Genomic DNA, 8,269 nt, shown 5'->3' with positions numbered 1-8,269 from the left:
ACTGTCTGTCTGTCTCATTTTTTCAAGTCTGCAGTATCACTAAAGATCCACTGTGTGATGGCATTTTGCCTAAAACTACGCAACAGGCAGAAATTCATGCATGCACCATGAAGAGTGTGCATGATGAAAAAGGTAGCAACTCCAGCTATCTAGGAAATCTCTGGCCTGCTATTAAAAAGACTGGCTAAACCTGTGCCTTAGCCCCAGCCCTACAACCTCCATCATAAAAGATGCTGCAGCTCTTGTTCTTCAGGCTGTTGCTCCCCAAAGTCCCCTCAATGCATTTGGTGGAAAACTTGGTGTTACAACAGATTAATGACCTTAGCAAAATGTAATTACACAACAGAGTTCTGCTCTTAATAACTGCGTATTTTACTTGTCAATGTGCCTTAATTGAAAATGAGTAGGCGATACAAGTTGCAGTAGAGTTGGCTGGCAAGCCTTTAACGCTATATTAATTGTAGTAATTAGCAGTCACTTTATGTTGGAGTCATCTATAAATAGGGGGTCCATTAGTTTAGCAGAAGAGCGTGATTTAAAATGCAAATAAAAACCCAATTAGACATATAAATCACTCCCCCCTCCTAAAATTTACTGTCAAGAAATACCAGATTTTTAAAAAGTATTTCAGCTTCCCAAACAAGGTAGGACTGCCAACTTTCTTAGACGGTGAGTGTGATTATGTCTTTAGTACCAACTTAATGGGCAAACATTGCAAATGATGATGTCTCTCTTCTTCCAGGTGGTGGGACAAGTCCACCTGTTAATTTCTGCAAATCTAGTTGCTGTTAAGGTTACAAAAGCATGCTAGGCCATTCTGTAATTCACAGCTCCAACATTAGGTTATGTGGGCAAACAAGCTCACCAAATCCAATAGGTCAGTACTTGTGATGATTTGACCAAAATATGAACTCCAGGTGGTGGAGGATGTGCTACTATTTGAGCTTTTTTCAACAGAGCTAGCTTTGCTTTTCTGAGTCTACAGTGTCCCAATTCAACCTCAGCCAGTATGGCCACTGGGAGACTGTGGGACATTTAGCCCAAAGACATGACTCTTGAAAGCATTGCTTTTAATGCCTAAACAGACAATGAGATTTAGCACAAGGGGCAATGATGGATTTTCCTATGTGGTTCTGGTGGCTTTGTCCATTGGGATGAAGATGAATGATGGCTGAGTTTGTACCATCATGTTAAAGCTCAGCTTTCTGGGATCCAAGAAGGATTGGAGGCTGGAGAAAATTCAACCTCAGGTCTCAGCATGTCCCTTTCCATTGACCCTCTGCTTAAGACATTGATTCAACCTTATATCAGACTCAAATTGTCAATGCGGGCAGGGCCCTGCATGCATAGGCTTCTGAACCTAGGCAGACATCATGTCTTATTACACACAGCAATGTTCAAAGGCCCAAGAGAGTTCTAAAAGTAGTTATATCAGAACACTCATTTTTAGACCAAAGAAAGAGAACAGGGAAAATGTATTGCTCCCAGTCACCACTGGCTTCCATTTATTTCCTCTGATGTTCCAGTCTGGCAAAGAAGAGTGCAAGATAATGTTCCAGTGCTGCATCAGAACTTTATGAAGGTCTGGCATAAAATGGCATTAATTGCACCTAAAATTGTAGAGCGAGGAGGGACCCTATGGGTTAATGAGTCCAGCTCCCTGCAGAAGTAGGAAAATCAGTGCTAGAGCAATGCAGTGGCCACCAAACTGCCACTTAAAAACTTCCAGTGAAGGAGAACTTCCTCTGCTTCCTGAGGGAGTCTGTACCACTGTTGAACAGCTCTTATTCCCAGGAGGTTTTCCCTAATGTTTAATCAGAATTGCCTCTTTTGTAATTTGGATACAATACCTCAATATTTGTCAGGAGCTGGACAAAAAAACTTGATCCATCTTCCACATGATAGCCCTTGAAATATTTGAATGTAACAGTCATGTCACCTCTCAAGTTTTCTCTTCTCTATGCAAAACATACCCTGTTTCCTCAGCCATTCTTCATGATGTTTGATTTCTAAACATTTCACAAAACTGCTCACATTTGAGCTTGTCATTTAAAATATCCTTCTTAAACTGTGATGCTCAGAACTGGACACAGTATTCCTTGTGAAGTCTAACTAGAAGAGAGTGCTGCTATCTCCTCTGATTGTTGGATGATCAAGCAATCTAGATGTAAATTTCAAAGGGGAAGGGCCTGCAACACAAACTAACTTGTTTGCTTGTTTGTTTGCATGCTGACCAATTGGTGGGAGTTTGTTGTTCCTGGGTAGGGAGGCTCCACCCCTGTTTCCGGCCCTCCTGGCCATGAGATGTTTGAACCACCATTGTTGGCCACCATTCTTGCACACGCTTTGCACCTGGAAAGATGTAAGAACTCCATGCCGGCCCACTGAGCCTGGAAATCCCTCCAGCCACGTGGGGCCAGAACAGGAGAACATTGTATTTGCTGTTTTTATTCCTGTATCTACCTGAAACCTTCTGAATGCTTATCTACGTGAGTAGAATATAGGTTTCTTTCTTTTATACAAAAAGGCCTCCCGAGTGTTATTCTTAAGTGCTAGTGTTTGGTGAGGGGTGGGTATAAAAAGGGGAACTTCTAGCTAAATTCTGCCCAAACCGGCTGGCACTTCTTGCTGCACATTGTACTGGAATTCAGTACAGTACCAAACTCTCAACAGGTTATGCGGCCCAGAGAGTAAACAGCCAGCAAAAAGGGAAAAGATTAGCTAAGAATTATTTTTCGGATTTTGTTGTTTTCCAAGTGTATATTGCGTGTCTTTTTCTCCCCTGACCCTCAATATACCAAACTAGCTGAAGAGAGTTTGCTATTGTTTGCTTGTTGATTTTGTGCTGAAAAGGAGACAGGATTAAGCATGGCAGAAAAGAAGGAAGTTAAATTGCCAGCCTTAACCTCAGTTAATTTTGTAAGATGGAAACAAAGACTATTACAGTGGGGTCTCGACTTACGAACGGCTCGACATATGAACGTTTCGACTTACGAACCACTCTCATAGGAATATATGGACTCGACTTACGAACTTAGATTCGAGTTACGAACTCTTTTTTTCCTTTTTTTTAAAGCTAAGTCATCTTAGGTTAAAAGGAAAAAAGAAAAAATATCCCCCTCTAGTGGCAGAAGGCGGAATAGCAGCTTCCCATTAGTTTCTATGGACGAAAAGAGCAGATACCGATTAAATGGTTTTCAATGCATTCCTATGGGAAATGCAGATTCAACTTAAGAACTTTTCGACCTGAGAACTGCCTTCCAATACGGATTAAGTTCGTAAGTCGAGACCCCACTGTACTGGAATTTAAGGCCATGGAGCTCAATGATTGCTTAAATTCAGACAAACCAGAAGAAAGCAAAGCTAAAATAGAATGGGAAAAGAAAGATATAACTGCACAAACAATAATTGTTTGCAACCTAACTGATGAACAATTGGCCTATGTCGCAAATTGTAAAACAGCAAAAGAAATGCTTACAAATCTGGAGCAATCTTTTGGGATTACAAGCCACCAAACTGAGGCAGCATTAATTAAGGATTTAACCAGGATCCGCTTAAATAATAAGAAGGATTGTAAAAAACACATATCTGAATTTTTAAATATTACAGATAATCTGATTGCATCTGGTTATCAAATGCCTGATAGGATGAAAAGGGGATTTCTGCTACCATCCCTAGGAGAACGTTTTGATGCTTTTGCCTCAGTTGTAAATGCACAACAGTTGTCTTTTGATGCCAGTGTTAAGGCTCTGAGAGATGAATGTAGAAACCAGGCAGGAGGCTATTTCAGTTCCCAAGAGGCAAGTGGATCAAATTACCTGATTCAAAACAAGAGCCATAGAAAGGCTCCGCCCCACGACCAATCACGTAACGCTTGCTGGTCTTGTGGGCGGTCAGGACATAAAGCAAAAGACTGTGACTCCCACAGAGAAGCTCCAGCCAATAGGAGCCCTCGCCAGGTTGAACAAAGAGCTAACAAAGGAAAGAATGTCTCTAGTCACAAGGGAGACAGAGCCACAGGGAAACAGAATAGAGAAACCAAACAGAGAGCACTCATTGCCTACCAGGCTACCCCAGGCTACCAGAAAGACAAAGACTCATGGATTATTGACAGTGGTTGCTCACAACATGCTTCCAATGATAAAACATTTTTTAAACTTTTTGATTCATCAGCCAGTGGGCAAATTAAGGTGGCTGATGGCAACTGTGTAGAGATCCAAGGAAAGGGGTCTGGTATTCTAATGTGTCCAGTACAGGATGAGATCTATGAAAATACTGTGAACGAAGTGATCTATGTTCCGAATCTGGATTGTAACATGTTAAGTGTTTCTGCTCTGACAAAACAAGGCTTTCAAGTACTCTTTGATGGTGAAAAATGCACTGTTGAAAAGGACAATGAAATACATTTGGAAGCTTATGAATCTAATGGCATTTTTAAAGTAAGTCTTTTAGATGAACAGGTGCAAATCAACGCAGCTCAGATGGTGCAAGAAGGGGTGGACAGCCTGGACCTATGGCACCGCAGATTTGCATACAGAGACACGAATGCAATCCTGGAACTGCACAACAGGAACCTAGCCAAAGGAATTGAGGTAAAGCCACGAGACACAAACAGGGCAACCAGATGCGTAAATTGTCTTACAGAAAAAGGAGTGAGACCCTCATTTCATTCAAGTACTGAACAAAGGAGCACAAAAGTGTTAGAATTAGTCCACATTGACCTTTGTGGACCAATTAATGTGCCATCCATGGGAGGCAACAGGTATATTCTAATTTTTCTGGATGATTTTTCAAGGTACTGTGTCACCTACCTGCTTAAGGACAAGAGTGAGACCCATGAACATCTGCGGAAATATGTGGCTATGGTAAGCAACAAATTTGGAAGAAAACCTCAGGCATTCCAGTCAGATAATGGTGGTGAGTACGTTTCAAATCGCACACAGACATTCTTTGAGGAACAAGGTGTCCTACATAGAAGGACTGTTCCATACACACCAGAACAGAATGGACTAGCTGAGAGAAAATAAGGTCTCTTCTAGAGATGACTAGATGCATGCTTGCAGATGCAGAACTACCCAGCAAGCTGTGGGATAATTCAATCATGGTTGCTACGTACCTTCAGAACAGACTGCCAACAAAAGCTACCACAAAAACACCTTTTGAACTTTGGCATGGTAGAGTCCCAAACATTTCACACATTAGAGTTTTTGGAAGCACTGCATACTCTTACATTCCCAAAGAGAAAAGGCATAAATTGGACTCTAGAAATGAACAAACAATCCTTATTGGGTATGCTTCAGGTGTCAAGGGATACAAAGTCATGAATCTGAGAACTGGTGAAGTCAGTGTAAGACATGTGGTTCACTTTGATGAACATAGGAAGGCTGACAAGAGAGGAACTGTGCTAGACAGCTCTGATGACCAGGATCAACATAACCAACCTCTCCTAGACATACCTATCCCAGTGCCCTCACAAACCGAACCAGAGGAAGAGAAGGATGAGGACGAGATGAAGAATGAAAGCAGTACACCAGAAGAAGGGGATACGGATGGAGCAGTCGACAACTCTGCAGAACCAGAGGATGGCACCACGCTGCCAGAGGTTCCAGAACCAGAGGTCAGACGCTCATCACGATCCAACAGAGGTGTGCCGCCGCTTCGCCTGTCCTACCTTGCAAGGTTGTCGCAGACAGACGAGCCAGCGACCTGGGAAGAAGTTGAACAAATGCAAGCACAAGAGGGCGCCAAATGGAAACAAGCTGCGAAAGAGGAGATAGAAGCCCTACACAAGAATGAAACATGGACATTGACAAAGTTACCAGCAGGAAAGAAAGCAATTGGATGCAAATGGGTATTCAAAGAGAAAAAGGGAGCAGATGGACAAGTAGAATGCTACAAAGCAAGACTAGTTGCCAAAGGATTTCTTCAGAAGTATGGAGAAGACTTTGATGAAACCTTTGCTCCAGTGGTCAGACACAGCACCATACGAATGCTCCTAAGTATTGCAGCATCCAGACAGATGCTAGTCAAGCATCTAGATGTCAAAACTGCATTTTTACATGGAGAGATTGAAGAAGACCTCTACATGCAACAACCACCAGGCTTCATTGACAAGAAGCACCCTGACCTTGTCTGCAAACTGAAGAAAGGCCTTTATGGACTGAAACAGGCAGCCCGAGCCTGGAATGAGAAATTGAACAAAATGCTACTTCAACAAGGCTTCAAGCAAGGAAAAGCAGATCAGTGCCTGTATACTAGGAACAGGAATGGACACTACACATATGTTCTAGCCTATGTTGATGACCTGATAGTAGCAACTCATGAAGAAGGAGAGTACAGAGGTATAGTACAGAATCTGAGCAAAGAGGTAGAAATAAAGGAGTTGGGAAATGCAACATATTATTTGGGTATTCAAATTGAGAAAGCAGCAGATGGCTCATATTTATTGAGTCAGAAACAAAAGATACTTGAACTGTTAGATATGCTAGGTATGCAGGATGCCCATGTTGCTGCTACACCAATGACTACAGATTTTCACAAAAGTAAAGAGAAAGGAGAACCTTTGCCGAACAATAACCAGTATAGAGCAGCTATAGGGAAGCTCTTATACTTGACAACTACTGCAAGACCTGATATTGCCACTGCAGTAGGAATATTGAGCAGAAAAGTCAGCTCACTGACACAGAGTGATTGGACAGCAGTAAAAAGGGTAGTTAGATACTTGAAAGGGACCATGGACTTTAAGCTAAGACTGCCAGCTAGTGAGACCCCAAAACTTGTGGGAATGGTGGATTCGGACTGGGCTGAGGATCAAGAAGATCGTAAATCCACTAGTGGTTTCCTCTTTATGTATGGGGATGGTCCTATCTCATGGGGCAGTCGTAAACAGGATGTTGTAGCTTTGTCTTCCACAGAAGCAGAGTTCATTGCAGCGGCAGAAGCATGTAGAGAACTGCTATGGCTGGAGAAGCTGCTGACGGACTTCGAGATAGAAGGAGGAACACCATTCCAGATGATGGAGGACAATCAAAGCTGCATCAAGCTATCACACAGAGAAAATATGAATGCGCGCACCAAACACATTGGTGTGAGATATGAGTTCACACAAGACCTGATCCAGAGGGGTACCATTCAGATGACCTACTGTCCGTCCACGGAGATGACAGCAGACATCCTGACCAAATCTCTACCAAGAGATCGCTTCCAGAACCTGCGAAGCATGATGGGACTTGTTGAAATTTAGCATGCTAGATTGAGAAGGGGTGTTGGATGATCAAGCAATCTAGATGTAAATTTCAAAGGGGAAGGGCCTGCAACACAAACTAACTTGTTTGCTTGTTTATTTGCATGCTGACCAATTGGTGGGAGTTTGTTGTTCCCGGGTAGGGAGGCTCCACCCCTGTTTCCGGCCCTCCTGGCCATGAGATGTTTGAACCACCATTGTTGGCCACCATTCTTGCACATGCTTTGCACCTGGAAAGATGTAAGAACTCCATGCCAGCCCACTGAGCCTGGAAATCCCTCCAGCCACGTGGGGCCAGAACAGAAGAACATTGTATTTGCTGTTTTTATTCCTGTATCTACCTGAAACCTTCTGAATGCTTATCTACGTGAGTAGAATATAGATTTCTTTCTTTTATACAAAAAGGCCTCCTGAGTGTTATTCTTAAGTGCTAGTGTTTGGTGAGGGGTGGGTATAAAAAGGGGAACTTCTAGCTAAATTCTGCCCAAACCGGCTGGCACTTCTTGCTGCGCATTGTACTGGAATTCAGTACAGTACCAAACTCTCAATACTGATCTGGACACTAAATGCTTGCTGATACCTAGAACAACATTGACTTTTCTTGCTGCCACGTCACATCAATATTGACTCATGCTTACCTTGTGGTCTACCAGGATCTTTTTCATAAGCCTCCCCCCTTTGTTCATCTCATTTTTTCCCACCTAAATGCAAGGTTGTTGAAACTAATTTTGTTTCTTTTCACCCATTTCTTCAGTCTATCAAGTTCTTCTTGAATTCTGTTTCTGTCTTCTCGCATATTACTCATGGTACCATCTGCAAATTTGATGAGTGTCATGTCTAAACCCTAATAAAAATGATTTATGAAAATACTTAACAAGACAGAGCCTAAAAACGAACACTGTGGTACCACACTTGCCACAGCTGTGCTGGTCAACAAAGAACCATAGGTGAGCATTTTTAGGGTACAGCCTTTTAACCAGCGACAAATCTGTCTACCAGTAGCACTGCCTAGTTCACATTTGACCC

The sequence above is a fragment of the Pogona vitticeps genome, chromosome 4, assembly GCF_051106095.1.
Source record: "Pogona vitticeps strain Pit_001003342236 chromosome 4, PviZW2.1, whole genome shotgun sequence".
Lineage (NCBI taxonomy): Eukaryota > Metazoa > Chordata > Lepidosauria > Squamata > Agamidae > Pogona > Pogona vitticeps.
The sequence above is the reverse complement of the archived record's forward strand: the minus strand, read 5'-3'. Positions refer to the sequence as shown.